General features: G+C 35.1%; 1 protein-coding gene and 1 pseudogene across 2 annotated transcripts in view; one reads left to right on the top strand and one right to left on the bottom strand.

Annotated features, from left to right (window-relative positions):
• The window catches only part of LOC148110331 (uncharacterized), a 227,371-nt gene that overhangs the window by 194,186 nt on the left and 14,329 nt on the right, over positions 1-18,856 (bottom strand). The gene's annotated exons all lie outside the window — the stretch shown is intronic.
• LOC123789636 (protein FRG1 pseudogene) lies at positions 4,941-5,671 on the top strand (annotated as a pseudogene).

The following is an 18,856-nucleotide window of genomic DNA, read 5'->3' as shown; positions in this document are numbered from 1 at the left end:
AGTGGAGGGATGGGCTAGCCCAGTAAAGGGTATTAAGAAGGGCACGTATTGCATGGAGCACTGGGTGTTATACACAAACAATGAATCATGGAACACTACATCAAAAACTAATGATGTACTGTATGGTGACTAACCTATCATAATAAAATTTTAAAAAAAATAAAAGAAGGGGTGCCTGGGTGGCACAAGGGTTAAGCGTCTGCCTTCAGCTCAGGGCATGATCCCAGCGTTATGGGATCGAGCCCCACATCAGGCTCCTCTGCTATGAGCCTGCTTCTTCCTCTCCCACTCCCCCTGCTTGTGTTCTCTCTATTGCTGGCTGTCTCTATCTCTGTCGAATAGATAAATAAAATCTTTAAAAAAAATAAAATAAAAATAAATAAAAATAAAGCTATATTATCTTCTTTTAAATTATTATGTATGTATATTATTCAATTCTGTTTCTGTGTCTCGTACAGCTTATTTTAAAAGAACCTATTTCTGATGTTTTTCCTAAGTGATTAGAGGTTAATATGATTTTCTTTCACACCATCATGTCTAACTGGTATTATCTTAAATCAGCCTCTCCTCTCCAACCCAAACTTGTTTCAGAGTTTCCTAGAACAGAACAGCATACTTGTCTTTTGCTTTTCTGTTTCCCTCATTTCTCTTATCTATTTAATCATCAAGACTTGCTTATATTTTCTCTAAAAAGAGTCTTTTCCATTCTTAGTTCTAATTCTTTAGCTCAGGTTTGACCCCATGTAACTATATCATAACAGCCTTCATAGAGCCTCCCAGCTTCTAGTTCCCAACCTGTTTTTAACACCACTTTCACATTCATTGTGGTGAGTGTACAATCCTCCATTAAACTATTCTAGAAGGACAAATCAGTAACTGGTGGATGGGGTTACAGTAGCTCTTGAATCTCATCATCCATCAGCCCCCCTTACCCATACTAATTGGGTAGTAATTTAGCCCTGGCTCTAAGTGGGGCTAATTGTATGTTAACACACACCAACATGGTATTTTTAATGGCTTTTCAATATTGTTAAGTCAAAGTGCTCACTTCTAGTGCTGACTGAAGCAGGAGAAAATGTAATGAGAAACCTGATTTATGACCATATTTAAGAGATGAGATTGTGAAGGTGAGGATAATGACGGGGTCAGAAATTTGCAGGATAAACGGAGTTATGGAGTAAAGGTTGCAACACCCTAAAAGGTGACAACATCATCTCCCACGTAAACCAAACAAAAGCAAGTTGCCCAGGTGCTCCCGAAGAAAAGACATCTTTTTCCAACAAAGACTGGATTACATTTGTTTGCAGTAATTTTACGAATAAAGTATATAAAACACCCCATAGCTTGAAATGTCAGAGATATAAAAATATCAAATCTATGAAAAGGAAAGTCTAGAATGGAAAAGGCATAGCTGTGTCATTGTCATATTCCATTAAAATTTAACTGAGCTTGGATTCAATATCTAAAGAAAAGGTTGAAATAAACAGAATTTAAACACAGACTTACTTTCCATTCACATAAAAGAGAAATCAGGTTCCAACATGATTTTTCTTGGATGATTTTTCTTAACATGACATTTTTTTGCTCCAAATATTCAGCCATTCTGTATCCTAGAACTTACACATGATTTATAACCCTCAAATAATTTGTGCTATATAACCACAGTTACAAAGTTCAACAACTTGGCGAGCTAGCACAACGTCACAAAAGACAAGGCTGAGCCACACCGCCTAGATTTGAGACTCAAGCGAATGTAAATTTAGTCAAGATATTTTATCTTGATAGGTTTCACTGATTTACATTTGAAATGAAATGATTACATTGGCTTGTTGATCTCGAGGGCCCAGCTCTGAAGAAAGAGTGGACTTGAGAACAAAGAAAGAAAAAAAAAATGCAGATATATACCTATATCTGTATCTAGCTATCGATAGCTATCTATCTATCTATATATATATATGCCCCCATCTTTCAATCAAAAGCCACATAATTCAATTGGAAAGTAAAACACAGCTCACTTATTTCAATTACTTCTATTAAATCAAAGATTTGTGGATACATGGTCAGGGCAACTCTCCCAAGGTCACTCTTACATGTAAGGTTCACTTTATGTGAAACCAAAACAGTAATTAAGGAGCTCTGGAGTATGTGAGTCCATTACAAAAATCTACTTGGCTGCATTTGTTAGAATTAAAAATGAGAAAAAGTTAATGCTTCCTGCAGAACTTTAGTTTCTGAAAATGCTAAATACACCCATACATCTGTTCTTTTTCCTATCCTATCAACATGGTCATAATTAAGTTACTGCCTTAAATTCAATATGGAATGCATATTCATGAAAGTGACCTAAGTCTCTTCAACAGAACAGAATATATACCTTATAATTTTTTGTCAATTAAGTTAAATACATTAAAAATAGACATGTATATATAGAAGTTTTTATAATTGGGGTAAAAACTATGTGCAAAAATACTGTATTTTATTCTCGACTATATTACAAAGTTAAAATACAGAATTTAAAAAGATGATTTTAGTGATTATTCTAATGATTTTAGGAAGCATGTGGTCTGAGCCTCTCTCTCTCTCTCTCTCTCTCTCAGCTCTCTAAATGGAAGACTCAAACAAAAGGCATGAAGAAAATCTAAAATAACTGGGTAACAAACTCATCCCACAGAACACCTCTGTGGTAAGCAGAGTTCTAAGATTGACCCATGATCTCCACTCTGTTATTACATCCATGATTAGTATATCCTATATGATAAAAGATATTTTGCAGATGTAAGTACAGTTACTAATCAATTGACCACATGATCAGATTATCCAGGTGAACCAAGCCTAATCAGGTGAGTCCTTCAAAAGTAGTGTTTTCTCAGGCTGATAAAGAAAGAAGTCAGAGAAATCTAAGTTCAAGGAGGAGATTATGAGAGAGAAAAAGAGAGGGAAAAATATTTCATTGCTGGTTTAAAGATGGAGGAGGTTATATGGAAAGGACATGAGCGGGTTCTAGAAGCTGAGAATGATCTTAGTTGACATCCAACAAGAAAATTAAGACCTAGTCCTACAACAGACTGTGCTTAATTCTGCCAAATAACCTAAAGAAGCTTGAAAGTAGATTCCTTCCCAAAGCCTCCAAAAGTAGGCTATTCCAGTGACACTTGGATCTCAAACTTACGAGAAATTAGGTAGAGCACCCAGTAGTGTCCACTCAGACTTTTGACCTACAGAAGTGTGCAATAAATGGGTAGTGTCTTAAGATAGGTTTGTGGTAACTTGTCATGCAAAAATAGGAAACTACTATCACTTCTAAAGCCTCAGGTTCATACCACATATAAAAATAATTTGTAAATGAATTAGAAACCTAAGGGGAAAAACAAAGCTCCAATTTTTTTTTTTTTTTAAGTACAGGAAAATGTCTTATGGCCTGACTTTTTTTTTTAAAAAAAGGTATTTTAAAGATAAAAAGGAAACACAAAGACTAAGGAAAACATTAATAAATGTGGATACACTGAAAAACTCAGGAAAAAAAACCCTTCATATTCAAAGTAGAGAGATAAATTACACACTGCGAGAAGACAATTTTAACATATATTACTTAAAATGATCATTTCAGGATTATAATACATTTAAAGAAATGACAAATCATTAAAAGTCAATTGAAAAATTGGAAAATCATGCAGAAAGGGAAATTACATAAAAACTGAAATGGTTTATACATAAATGAAAAATACTCAATCTCAAAAGTAGACAAATGCAATTTTTTTTAGAAAGTGATATACTATTTCATGCCTACCATATTGACCAAAATTGAAGACTATTGATGTAAAACAGTCTGGATATCAATCAAAGAAAATTTTATATGGTACTTTGGAAACTGAATTGCTATACTTACTTTGGAATCTAATTTGAGACTACCTAACAATGTTGAAGATGCTGATTTCCATTAGTCAAATATCTTCTTTCTAGGTTACTCCTAAGAGAAACTTTCACACAGGCTCATGCGGAGAATTCCAACTTTGCTTCTAGTGAAACATGGTAGCCTACTTAAATTGTGGTCTTCCAGCAGAATGTGTAAAATAGGAATGATATGGTTCAGGCCCTCGACACTGTTCATTTTAAGTAAGTCCCAAGACCCTAAAAATTGGAATACATTATTTTCTAGCATTACATGGGATTTTTTTCCATTTCCCTTTTAAATACAACTTTTCTAATATTAAGCCATACACACACACACACCTCTCACCAACTGTGAATTTCATATTTATCTGGCAAATAAAAATACATAAATATAATTTTAAGAGGTATTCTGGGAATGCTCTCCTCAAATCAGGAGTCACTGCACCACAGATTCATCATAGGACTTCCTTCTTTCCCTGATTATTCACGAAGGATAAAGGGTGGCATTGGATATGGGTTATATTGGTCTTTATTTGGATTATCTGAATCAGAAATGTTGTAGATAATGGTCCGTAAGAGTAATGGCAATTCTGGTTTAACAACCAACAATTATTAATAACTCAAATACTACCAACAAAATATTGTTTTGAGACAAGGTCTTATTTCTTATTATTTTTTTCTTTGTGTAAGGGATTAAACTCATGACCCTGAGATCAAGACCTGAGGGGAGATCAAGAGTCAGACGCTTAAACAACTGAGCCACCCAAGTGCTCCTGAGAGAGGGTCTTACTAAGGGAAGGTGAGGAGAGCTTTGGAAAGAAGTTTTGAAAAATAAAATAGACTTTAAAAAATACAATTAAATGCAGGGTGAGAGACACCAGGGACTTAGGAGGGACATGTTCACTCCTGCTACTGCTTGCTCTTTCAGGGAATCTGTGCTCTTTCTTCATTTCGGGGCCTCCTTTATCTGCTTTTACTCCAGTGGAGGCATTTTGCCCTTAGTCAGCTCCTGCCTTTTCATACAGAGTATAACCAGAACCAAGGCTGAATACTCCTGTATGAATTCCACCAAACTCATGTTCAAGGGAACCAAGGCTAAGAGTAAGAAGAAAAAGAGTAAAAAGAAGAGAAAAAAAGATGAAGAAACACAACTTGGCATTGTCCTAATCTGTTGGACCATAACAAACTTTGGTGAAATTTCAGGGACCATAGCAATTGAAATGGATAAAGGAACCTACATACATGCACTTGACAATGGACTTTTTACACTGGGAGCACCACATAAAGAAGGTGAGGAGGGCCCTAGTCCTTCAGAGCAGTTTACAGCTGTCATCCTGCCTGATTCCTGAATTACACTGAAATCTGTCTATGGAAAATACCTTGATATCAATTCAGGTGGACCTGTTGTGGGGCTTCCGGATGCAACCGGACCAAGAGAACAATGGGAACTGGTCTTTCAGGATGAGAAAAAGGCTTTATTAGCCTCAAATAGCTGCTTTAGTAGATGCAATGAAGCAGGCAATACGAAAGCAAAAAGTAAAACATCAGGAGAAGAAGAAATGGTAAAGATTAGATCCTGTGCTGAAAGAGAAACTAAGGAAAAAGATGATATTCCAGAAGACAAAAGAAACGTTAGCGTGAAATCAATTGTGTAAAGAAATGTCAGAGCTTCCAAGACCACAAGCTTAAAATAAGACGAAAGTAAAATTCTCAAAAGGGATTTCTGCATCAAGCATTTCTTGACAGAACAAAATTGAAAGCTGACAGATGTTGCAAATGACCAGAATTTTTTTGTTTGCCTTCTCCTAATGGTTTTTCTTTGAATAAAATAGTCAGCAGAAGTGTTTTACTGGAGATATACACAAATAGATAGCTATAGATATATAGATACAGATACAGATATATATATAATACACACACACATATATGTATCTCTGTATATATAAATTATATATACACATATATAAAATTAAATGCAAACATTTATATTCATCCTTAGAGTATTATATTAGCTGGACCACAAAATTTTTCAAGTTATCCTAAATAAAATTCAGAGTTTAAAACTTTACTTATTTTCTTTCTTTCCTACACCCACGAGGGTTCTTTAGTGAGGTAGTTAAGATCTACTTTATGAGAAATTATACTCTTGGAGTAGATGTGTTTCTGTTTCTCCTGATGACTACAGCTAAAACCCCTGGTGACACACATATTTTCTTCCTGGGTTTACATAGGTTTTAAATACAGAGGAAACCTAAAAGGAATTTGAAAAGTGGAAAGAAGGCAGAAAGGCTAGGAATTTTGACCCTTGAGAAATGATACGTGATTATTTTCCTGGGATTTCTTTATAACACGCATAAACAAGACTGGGTGCTAGAGAAGCTGGCAACTTGGAAAAACCAAGAAACACAGATAAAAACAATCCCTCATGGTGTCACTTGAGTCATGTGGAAAGCCTGGATTCTATCCCCATCCAACAGTAATAAAACACCCCTCTTATCCCCAGCTAGGGTGGTATCAAGGAGGCTGACTGAAAAAGTGGGACTTTCCCCACATTTTGGAAGTAATGATCCCCATTCACACAACATCACTGGAAGCAGTGTCAAGAGCAGTAACAAAGGAGTGGTATTGACAGAGGCCTAGTGGGGGGTCTAAACTCTTACTCTTTGCCCAGCAGTAATGATGGTCCTCTGCCTGCCACCTCAGTATATCAGTGGAAGCTGAGTAGGAAACCTGGACTTCCATTCACATGTGAAAGTAACGGGCATTTTTTTTTCCTTCTTGAAACAACTGTATTAAAAATTAGATTGTTTCATAAAAGAAATAGAAATCTTATTAAAGAAATAGAAGATATAAACAAGAACCAAATGGCAACTGAAGGACAGAAAACTACAGTAACAAAAATTTCAAAACCCAATGGATGGATTTCACACAATGAATGGGACAGAAGAAATAATTATTAGATTGGAAGATAGAATAGAAATTACCTGACCTAAACAACAGAGAGAAAATACACTTTAAAACAAAACAAAGCAAGAACAGAGCCTGAGAGACACATGGGACTATAACGAAAGATCTAAAATCCTAGGAAGAAAGAGAAATAAGATGGGGCTCAAAAACCATTCAATAAAATAATGGTTAAAAACTTCTTAAATTTGTCACAAAAAAAAAACTATGGATTTAAAAAGCTATGCAAACTCTAATATGGATAAATCATAGCAAGATGAATTAAAATTGAACTTCTGAAAAATTAAAAATTGAAAACAAACCTAGAAAGTAGCCAAAGGAAAAAAAAAACACCTTATCGCTAGGGGAAAATTCTAATGAAAACAGATTAGAAGAAATAAGTGCATGACAGGAAAAAAGAGGCACTGTATTTCTAAGTTATGAACAAAGGAATTTTGTTCAGAATCTTTTATTCAGAGAAAATACCCTTTAGTAAAGAAGAGGAAATCAAGACATAATCAGATGAAGGAAAACTAGAATTTGTCATATATATGTCGCACGCACGCACGCGCACACACACACACACACTTTAAGAACGGCTAAAGAAAGTTCTCTCAACAGAAAGGAAATTATAAAAGGAGGAAACTTAGAACATCAGAAAGGAAGAAAGAACATGAAAAACATGGTAAATAAACATATGGATAAATGCAACAGACATTCTAAGTCTTGATATTTCTAATTTATACTTGAAAAATATACTATATATATTATATACTAATAGATTAAATAGGTATATGTGTGCAACACCTAGAACTACTAAAAGAGCGACACAAAGAGATACACTCAAAAACAACGATAAATAAAAAGGGAACTGTATATTTGTTCAAGGAAACCAAAGGAAAGCAGAAACAATAAAACAAAAACATCAGGAATAGAAAACAAAAATGGTGGACTTAAGTCCTAAAATTATCAGTTATTATATTAAACATAGATGGTCTAAAAACAGAAGGTAAAAGAGAACTGCAGAGTGGTTAATGACATGACCGCAACGAAATGATGTCTATTCAAGAAACTCCACTTTCAAAAATTGATACAGGGAGGTTAAAAGTAAAACTATGGAAAAGGATAGATCATGAACATATTAACCAAAAGGAAGGATGAATGGCTATATTAATGTCACAAAAAGTAGAATTCAGAACAAAGAAAATTACCAGAGAGAGGGACATTATGTAATGATAAAAGAATCTATTTACCAAGAAGATACAGCAATCCTAAATGTGTATGCACCAAAAAACATGCCTCAAAATATGTGAAGCAATAGCTGATAAACAGAAAGGAGAAGTAGAAGAGTGCACAATTATAGCTGGAGACTTTACCACTCCTCTTAAGAAATGTTAGAAGAACTAGAGGGAAAATCAGTAAGGATACACAAGAACACAACAACACCATAAACCAACAGGATATCATACAAATTACAGAAAACTGCACCCAACAACAGAATATACATTCTTTTCAAGTTCCTATACAACAAATACCAAAAAAATACCATACCTCAGACCATGCAACAAACCTCAATATATCTGAAATGACTGAAATAATTCAGAATATATACAACTACAATGGAATCAGTCTAGAAATCAATTGAGAATCGTAACAAAAAAATCCCCACTTGGCCACTGAACAACATACTTCTAAATAACCCATTGGTCAAAAAGCAAATCTCAGAGGAAGTTTGTAAAAATGCATCAATGAATGAAAATGAAAATACAACCTATCCAAATTTTTAAGAAACAAAGCAGTGTTGCAAGGGAAATTTATAGCGCCAGCTGCTTACGTTAAAGAAAAAAAAAAAGTAAAGTCTCTAAATAATAATCTAAACTTTCATCTATGAAACCAAATATATGAAAAACAAACCTTAAAACAAGCAGAAGGAATGGAATAAGAGGCCAAATCAATGATATTGAAAAAAAACAAAAAGTAACTGAGAAATCAACAAAGAGCTGATTCTTTGTAAAGATCAGTAAAATTAACAAACGTCTAGCAATACTGACAAAGAAAAGAGAGGAGACAGAAATTAGCAATATCAACAATGAAATGGGATATCACTACAGACCCTTGAATATTAAAAGCACAAGGAAATAATAAGAACCCTACAAAGATAGATTGGACAATTTAGATGAAGTGAATTAATGCCTTCAAAAAATACACCAAACTGTTATTAAGTCACTCATTATGAAATACATATTTTGAAAAGCTCTTTAACTACTAAAGAAATTGGATTCATAATTTAAAAACTCCTGAAAAAGAATTTCCAGGTCCAGATAATTTCCCCAAAGAATTCTACCAAAATGTTAACACTAATTCTACTCAATCTTTTGCGAACAGAATTGCGAACACCTCCTAATTCATTTTATGAGTGAATATTACCTTAATACCCAAATAAACCAAAGAAGAAAAGAAGAAAACTATGAACCAATATCCCTCCTGAATATAGATGTAAAAGCCTGTAACAAAACATTATCAAACAGATTTCAGCAATCTATAAAAATAATTACATACAATGTCATATGAGGTTTAACCCAGGGATGCAAGGATGGTTCAATATTTGAAAAACAATCAATATAATCCACCCATCCTATTATTGGGGTAAAGAAAAAATAAAAAGATGTTAACTGATGCAGAAAAAGCACTTGACAATATTCAACACCTAATCATGAAAAAAAGATAGAAAATGAAAATAGTCAGGAATTTCTTCGACTTGATAAAAAATATCAACTATCCTATAGTTAACAGCATACTTAATGATGAAAGACTAAATGCCACCAAACTGCTTCCCACTGTGGTTCCATCACTTCACATTCTCACCAACAATGTATGAGGATTCAAATTTCCCCATTCATCACTGTCAACACTTATTGTCCATTTTTTGTTTTTACTACTTTTCACTCATCTTCATTTTCTATTTTTTTTACTACTCATTAAAAAGTGCTATCTTGTGGTTTTGATTTTCATTTACTTAATGACTCATGACGCTGAGCAAGTTTTCATATTCTTAGTAATCCTTTGTATATCCTCTTTGGAGAAATGTCTATTCAAGTTCTTTGTCTATATTCAGCTGAAATGTTTTGTTGTTATTGTTGAGTTATTTAGGTACAAAAAGGGATGAGCACTGATACATGCTACAACACGGATGTACCTCAAAAAATGCACGCTAAGTAGAAGAAGAAAGACACAAAAGGTGATATAGTATGTAATTCCATTTATACGAAATATCCAGAAGAGGTAAATCCATAGCGACTAAAAGCAGAGTTTAGTGGTTACTAGAGGCTAGAGGGAGAGGAGAGTGGGCAGTGACTACTTAAAGGGTATGGAGTTTTCTTTTGAGGTGAAAAGATGTTTTGGCATTTGATAAAGGTGACTTTACAACATTGTGAATATACTAACTACCACAGTCTTGTATGTTTTAAAAGGCTAATTACATAAGTTTTACCTCAATTTTTAAAAGTGGGAAAAAATAGTAGTAGCTAAACTTGAGAGGTGGCAGAGACTGAAAGGGAGTAGAGAAGGGCATTTGGGGTGTCAGGGAATGCTCGGTTTCTTAGATTGGGTAACTGGTTTTCAGAGAAGCCAATTTCTGAGATGCTCTACGTTAATGATAGGTATGCTTTTATATATGTGTCATGCTTTAAAAGTCTATTAAAAAAAAGAAAATATTCCAAGGAAGTTATGACAACTTTCATTTTTTAAATATTGAAATAGCATCGTACAGCATCATACTACTAGTAAATGGAGCACAGAAATTCTGATGTCATTCCTTAACCCTCACCACTGCACAGATCTCCAGTTCAAAACAGATTCCTGTGGCTATGTTATCACCTATATATTTTATACTGAGTCTTCTTGTTAGGCTGGTACTCAAAATCTAAAGTAGTTCTGTTTTCACAGCTTTTAAGTTACTAGTAAGTTTTACTTATGAAAATACTGCATGAAGATACATCCAAGTGTGGGTGTACACTAAGATTTATGGATGTTAAAAAGAAACCATATTAATTGATCTTAAGGTAATTTAAACTAAACTAGAATATTGACTGGTGAATTTAATGTACTCATTGATCTTTTATCCACTGTTTCAACAGAGTGAGAGAATGTTAAATTTCTTTCCATAATGGATTATCACCTGGCCTCAAATGCCTTATTTATTTATTTTTGGTAGTTCAATTATTCTATTATTTTTGTTTGTTTTTTAGGGAACACAATTGAACAGTTTAGCTAATTAAAAATCTGAATGCAAAAGAACATCTCCCCAAAAGTACACTGCCACTCTTCGAATTGAGCACTCTACTTTCTCATTAATGCAGTTGTTTAAATGGAAGTGCTGCTGTATTAGCAGAATCCTCTTTGTTTCCTTTTTGTTGATTCCCACAACCCTATCTTAGTTGGTAATTTCTCTTTTTCCCCTAAGGCTGCTCAGAAAAAAGTAAGAACAGCTGACAACTTTCTTGAATTATTTGTATTAAATCCATCTTCTCATATTTCATCTGTCATATATCTGCCTGAAGGAATGCAATTGCAGCTCTCTTGAAATGCTCTGCCTTAAGCCAGCATTTTTGTGTGGTGATAAGAGGAGTGTACCCCAAGAAAACAGACACTTACTAAGTCTCTAATTTCTGTACTTATACGATCAGGTTGTGGGACACCCAAGCAAACACATACTCACACGGAGGTGTATGTACACATGTGTGTCTGTGACTACAGAATCTATCATGTTTTTATGAACATCTGTACTTTTAACATGGTACAGATGCTCTTGTAGATTTCCACAGTGTTCTTGACTATGTATAAATGTTCTTACCTGTTACCCATAAATACTACCCACATAGACAGATTTGCATGTGGATTTTAAGCTATTAAATACCGTGTCGATGTGAAGATAAATAATTCACATGTAAGACTAACAATGTTTGAGCAGAATACAAACAAGATTGCTCAAGCAGGTCAATTTTACTTGGAATTGTAACAATAAAAACTGTTCATCATACATGCAAGAGTGCAACCATTTGGATTCTCAAGGACTCAACAATCGAAATTCTTGAGGACAGAGATTTTTTTTTTTTCCTTCTGTTACTTACCAGCATATTCCAAGAGCTTGGGACACATCAAGGACTTAGTATTTGTTCAATGAATAAGTGAATACACGCAAGAGTTGAAGCAAGTATGAAGTGAAAATTGTTTTATCATTAAGCTACATGTTCATATTTTACTACTCCTACAAATAAAAATAAATAAAACATAATATTAAAGGGAATTCTAAATGCTGCTTCAATTGTATAAAAATATATATGTAATTTTATATACATTTTTAAATTTAAATTATATATTATAAATATGTAATTAACTGATTTTGTAAAAATACCACTGGTATTTAATGCTGGCATCTGTGTCTCAATATAAACTCTTGAAAGAGTCTTGAAAGTCTTTAACACCCCGTAAGTAGATTGTGCAAAGATAGGATGCAACTGTACTAATGAGTCCCATCTTTATGTCACTTAGGGCCACACAAATACACCTGGCTTCTTCAGTCTGAGATATAAAAACTGGGGTGGGAGTTTTTATCACCTGTTTATAACACCAGTGGAATTCAGAGAGGTAAAAGAAGGATCGAAGACAAAGAAACCAAATTATATTTAAATGAAAACTATATATATGTAATGTTTTCTCACATGTAGCTATAACTAAATCCCAATGCTATAAGAGATAAGAGATGTGTTTTATATTATACTTTTATTTAATCTTCAGATCCCTCAATAGGGTGATTTTCATAGTGAATTTTATTCATGGAAAACATACATATAAAATTCAGTATCCATGAATGACTCACTCCATTCATCCAGCCATATTAACTGATAGCACCAAGAACAGTATTACCCACACTAGATTTACTGTCAGTTCAATTTAATAGAAGTATTATGAAACTTTAAACATTCTCCTGGATATTTAAATACTTGACATGGTTCATCCCTGCTAGAAGTTAAAATATTGTGAGGAAAAAAAAATAGATACAAAACAAATATTTGACATCATTCCTCCCTGCAAGAAGTTACACTATTTGGAAAAAGATGACATGTTAGGCACTTTTAAATTAGGGAATAATGCAAAAATACAGCAAGAAAGTGCTAAATTGAATATAATCAAATGCTGAAAGAAATCACATAATCCAAAGAACAGCCACAAGGAATATAAATGATGCCTCTTGTTATGGGAGGAAGCCTCCTGAAGGAGATAGAAAACTCTGATGAGTTTTAAAGAGGTTAAAGAATGGAGACAGATCTGTAAATCCTGCACCCAAAAAAGAAGATGAGTATTTTTATCTATGACAAACAATCTTCTCAAGCAAACTTAATTTTTGAAAGCCAATTAGCAGTCCCCGTTGGGACTCTTATTTCCTCAAACACTGACTGCAATCCACCTGGGAAAAGCAAGTCCTCGACTACCCACCTCCCTCAGTCATCGGCAGTGCTATCAGCAAAGTGAGATCTCAGTTTGTAAAGGCTGAAGCAAAACTTAACAGCTGGGGACTATCAGCTAATGCCCCCCTTCTCACAGCTGTCTTAATATAAATATTAAATATTTCCATAAATCTTAATAATTCTTTATTTGTAAAAAAAAGCCATCCATTAAATACCAATTTCAATAAAAATAGAAAATCCTTTCACTTTCTTAATTCAGATAACTCATCCTTCGTTTTAGTTCATACATTCATCCTTTGAAGTCCTACTCTATTATTCTTTTATTCATTCTATTTCTTTAAAAATGCCACTATTTTAGATTAATATAAACAAGGAAGAGGTGAAAGACTGAGGGGTTAAAAAAAAAAAAAAAAAAAAAAACCATCTTGGAGCACCTAGATGGCTGAGTCGGTTAAGCATCCGCCTCTTGATTTTGGCTCAGGTCTTGATCTCAGGGTTGTGAGACTGAACCCTGCATGGGGCTTTGGTCTGGGCATGGAGCCTGCTTAAGATTCTCTCTCTCCCTCTCCCTCCATTCTTCCCCCTCCACTCGCTTTCTCTCTTCCTCTCCCCATCCCCCCCCCAAAAAAAGCCATCTAGCATACTCAAAAAAAAAAAAAAATTCATGCATGTAAGGTTCTTTGAGCAGTGCATTGCCTTTATTGTAGGAAAAAATGTGCAACTATTTTAAGAATAATTACACTGATCACCAGGGAAGAAAACATGATCAAAATTGACATATATGTGAATGATGATTGTAACAAAGTTTTCCATTTTCTCTATCGGGAATGTCATCGCAAACTGGCATGATCTTTTCAAGAAAGCTCAGAAGCTCAACAGTAGCTTCAAAGGTAAGCATGTTGTTAACACTGGCTCTTCTACTTTCTATGAATGGGCAGTGATATTCTCCATAAAGCTAGCCCTTGGAAATTAAATATCTTTTACTGAAAACATACAAATCTGTCAAAATGCTATGCTTTTTATTAAGAACACTGCTAATCAAACAAGATCACCACGCCCCCCACCAGCCTTCACAAATGTGCCACTAAACCAATTGAGAGATGTTAAATTTAACCTCTGATGAAGTATCACAATGAATACTAAAAAGGAACTGATTTACTTACAAGGGAATACAGGGAATGTCCTATGTTTTGGACATTAGCATGTCAAATACTATTTTGAAACAATATAAGAAAGATACGAAAAATTCCAGTGGGAATATTTATAAATAAAAATTCAAAGGGAAATTCCTTGCTGTGAGTCACAGTTACATGCAAACTATACTACTCAAAATTTCTTTCAAGAGCCCTATTTAGGGAAAATTACATAATGGAAGAGGCAGTAATATAAGATACCAGTACACAACAGGACTAGGAAAAGTTTGGAAAGCAAATATTTTTATATAGGTAGAGGTCAAAGAATTGTTAATCAGTTATCTCTAGGTATCATGCAAGCCAATCTAAGGAAAAGAATGCTGGCGCTGTTCCTAAACTGTCTTTTCTCATTGTTCTATTTGTATAATAGAACGTGCTAAAATCACACTGTATGTATTAGTGATGCTTTAGAGTACGTCTTGGTATCTGGTAAACCCTTCTTCAAGATCATCATGTTTTCATATGAATTTTGCAATTAGTTTTTCGATTTCCAAAAAAAAAAAAATAGCTTAAATTGAGATTTTATTGAATTTATAGGTAATAATATTGGGGAGAATCGGTATCTTTACATCTTGTAGGCTTCCAACTCAACATAGCATCGCACATAAACCGTATTATGTTCTTCAATTTACAGTTTTACACTCATGTCCTGTAAATTTAATATTTATTCCTTAGCATTTGAAGAATGGAAGAAAAATATCTGCAACACAAACAACTAATAATGGTTGTATTTTATGGTATATAAAGAACTCTTATATAAATAAGTAAAAAGTAGCTGAACCACTGGAGGGAAAAATGGGCAAGCTATTCAAACAAGAATTTTTTTAAAAAATATTTTAAATATCCCAATAAGCATATGAAAAGGTATTCACCCTCATTAGTCTTAATATAAATACAAATTAAAATTAAAGCCAAAAATAGATACAACTACACATTTGCCAGGATGAGTAAAGTCAGGAAGATACATGGCGGCAAATATTTGCAAGGTTATAGTGTAATGGGAACTGAAATACACTGCTAGTCAGAGTGTAAATTCGTACAACCACTTTAGAGAATTACCTGGCCTAACATACTACGTTGAATTTATACATATTGTTAGCATCTCACCGCCCACTGGCAAAGAGCCCAGCACTATACTCAGGCACACAAACGTGACTAGACTAATCCTAAAATACTGTGTTTTAGGGTTTATCTCCTGAGATCGTCCCCATACCTATCCTGTATCATGTAGAATCCAGTTAAGACACAAACACCACACCAGTAATCTGAACATGAAAAAAAATTCACATAAAACACAGTATTAATTATGAATGGGGGAATGCCTACCAAGGGAGAATAAAAGAGAATTTTCAAGAGCCTAAGCCTGAGAGAGCACAGGCAAGGAAGCAGCACAAAAGCTAAGGGGCTCCTCCACCCCCGAGTCAAGCTTTCTTGGACAGCCCACTGTTGCTGGAGAAAGTTACTGAGTTGCCAAGGCTCAGAGTTAGTCCACAGAGGGGCCAAGAGGGGCCAAGGCTGGCAAGTAAGACACCAACTGGATGGTGAAGACGGTGCCCAGGTTGTCCCCTGCTACGACCGGTCCACACCTACTAAATAAAGCCTGAGGAGCAGGAAGCTTCCTGCCAGATTGCTGGTTGACTGAGGCCAGTGAGAAGGAAACCCCAGGACAGGACTGACGTGTAAACTTGCTGGAGGACAAGCACCCCCTGGTGTGCACGCTGCTGGCTCAAAGGCTGGCTTGGCGTGCACTGCCAGAGCTTGAGGGGGAAAGCACACCAGAACCAGGAGAATCCCCTTCCTCCTGCAGGATCCCTCCAGCACTCTTACTGACTGGGCTTAACATCCCAGCTGGCCAAAAAGAAATGTTCATGGAGCCCAGCTCCGGTACCACAAAGCAAGGCAAGCAAGGGTGGTCTGGGACAAATTAATGCCTGGCGCACATGCAATAAGTAAATAAATAAATAAAATAATTAGGTTACTTACCATAAGCATTTCAGAAAGTAAAATTAAAATGAGAAGAAACTACGTCAACGTGTATGTTTGTCGATTTTGAGAAGCCTGGGCTACGGATGACATTAGACATGCTTAATAGTACTTAAGAGATAGACTGATTCATCTTAATAGCGCTACTAAAATGGCACAGAAAGGAAGGGTCGGAGAGATTGGTGAGACACCAGTAAACGACAAAGCAACACAAGTCAGGGAGCAATGAATTTTGAAAGGAAAGGGACAGTAAAAGTGTCAAAAATCCTAAAGACAACAAGGAGCATGAGGACCGAAGAAAGGCTTCTGGTTTTGAACAGAAATAAATCACTGAGGTCTCCTCAGTGTTAGCTGTGAATTCTGGCCAGATTTCAGGTGATTAAGAAAGAAATCATTGGATGCTCGGCACAGAGAAAAATGGGAGACGGCATGAAATTAGCATTTAGCACGCACCTCTCAGACCACATGCCGTACAGCACTCTATGTACAATACATTGTTTAAGCTTCTCCGTGTCCTGAAATAATTATTATTATTTCCATTTTATAGTTGAGAAAACTGAGGCTAAGAGCCATTAAGGAAATCGCCAAAAGTTTTGAAGTTCATATGTAACAGAACCAGGACTTCAATCCAAATTGATTAAATACCTGTCAGAGAGGATAAATGTATCAAATGAAAGTCAGCCTCATTTTTAACATACAGCTGAGTGTGACTATTTGATTCGCAAGGGATGGATTCCCTAAGAAAAATAATGAAGCTTCTGAGGGATGAAATGTATATTCTTATGATAAAAATATTAGTCTAGATAATAAAAGATGAAGCCTAGAGTTTGTGGCAGATTATACACAATAGAAAAAAAGTAATTTATGTTCATTAAAATCAAAACTTTGGTGTCTGTTGAGCATATACTGGTCTGTGTCTTATCTGTATAATCTTAGGCAAATTACTTTACCCTCTGTGTCTCAGTCTCCCCGTCTATACATCTATTTAATTTCACAGTTATTACAAAATTAATATACATTTATTACAAGTGACTATCACATAGAAAATGCTATGTTTTGTTATAACACAGAGACACAAGGATATATACTCTTTTCTCACTTTCTTGCAAAGTTGATACAATGAAGTCACTTCACGAATATGTTCAAGGAGACAACTTATAATTATTATTACTGAGTAAATTGGGGAACAGAAGAATCACAACACTCTGTAGGCCAGGTTAAAAGAAGAAACAAGATTTTTAAACTTCTAAGTATATTCTAGTCTGTCTTAGCATTCTTGCCAATAAATTAAAATAGTACCACCTCACTTTCTTCATCAACAGTTCCCTGGCCCTCATTCAAAGCTGGGTTAGCACTCTTCTTTGACATTCATCAAAAACAGCCTTGTATCATTTAGCTATTGCTGTGTAACAAATGGTCTCCAAACCTAACAGCAACAAACACATTTTTTTTATTCTATGGATCAGGAATCAGTTTAGCTGAGCCCTCTGGCTCTCGGTCACTTATAAGTAGCATTGATAGACTTGGCAGATAAAATATAGCATACCCAAATAAATTTTTATTTCAAATAAACAACGAATAATTTTTAATGTGTGTCCCAAGTATTGTATATTTTCAAAAAAATTCATTGTTTATCTGAACTTCAAGTTTAACTGAGCTTTTTATATTGCAACTCTATAAGACTTATACCATCTCAGGGTTCAACAGGAAAGATAATGGTTTTCTAGATCACTCACAAGATTGTTCATAGGATTTATTTCCTAGTGTAGTGTTGGAGGCCTGAGCTCCTCATGAGCTGTTGACTGGAAGCCTCTTTCAATTCCTTGCCATTAGACCTCTCCGTAGAGCATCTCACAATACAGCAGCTGGCTTTTATCAGAGCGAGAGAGCAGGAAAGCAAGAAAGAATTCCAGAAAGAGAGAAAGTCCCAGCAAGACAAAAGTCAGTCTTTAGTAACATAATCACTGAAGTGACCCCTCATCACTTTTGCAATATTCTATTGGCTAAAAGCAATTAACTAGATCCATCCCACACTGAAGTGAAGGGGACTGCACAGGGCACGAACCCCAGAAACTGGGGGATCCCAGGAGCCATGTTAGATGCTGCCAACTGCAACAATGATTCGCTCTCAATCCATCCCTTTCTTTCCTCATCTCCACTATCCCCACTGTCCACACTGCTCCAGTCCCAGTGGTTCCCCCACTGATTCCTTGAACATGCCAAGTATATCCTTGTCATAGTGTTTTCTACCCATTTTCTTCTGTCCAAAATGTTCTTCAGCCATGCCAACTCCATCACTTCATTCAAATCTTTTCTTAGATAAATCCCTCAGTAAGCCCTGCTCTAACCACTCAACATAAAATAGCATCCCTCCTCATT

Source organism: Ursus americanus, chromosome 3 (assembly GCF_024610735.1).
Source record: "Ursus americanus isolate L20-20 chromosome 3, mUrsAme1.1.p, whole genome shotgun sequence".
Taxonomy (NCBI): Eukaryota; Metazoa; Chordata; class Mammalia; order Carnivora; family Ursidae; genus Ursus; species Ursus americanus.
Note: the sequence above shows the minus strand (reverse complement) of the source record. Positions and strands in the feature narration are given on the sequence as shown.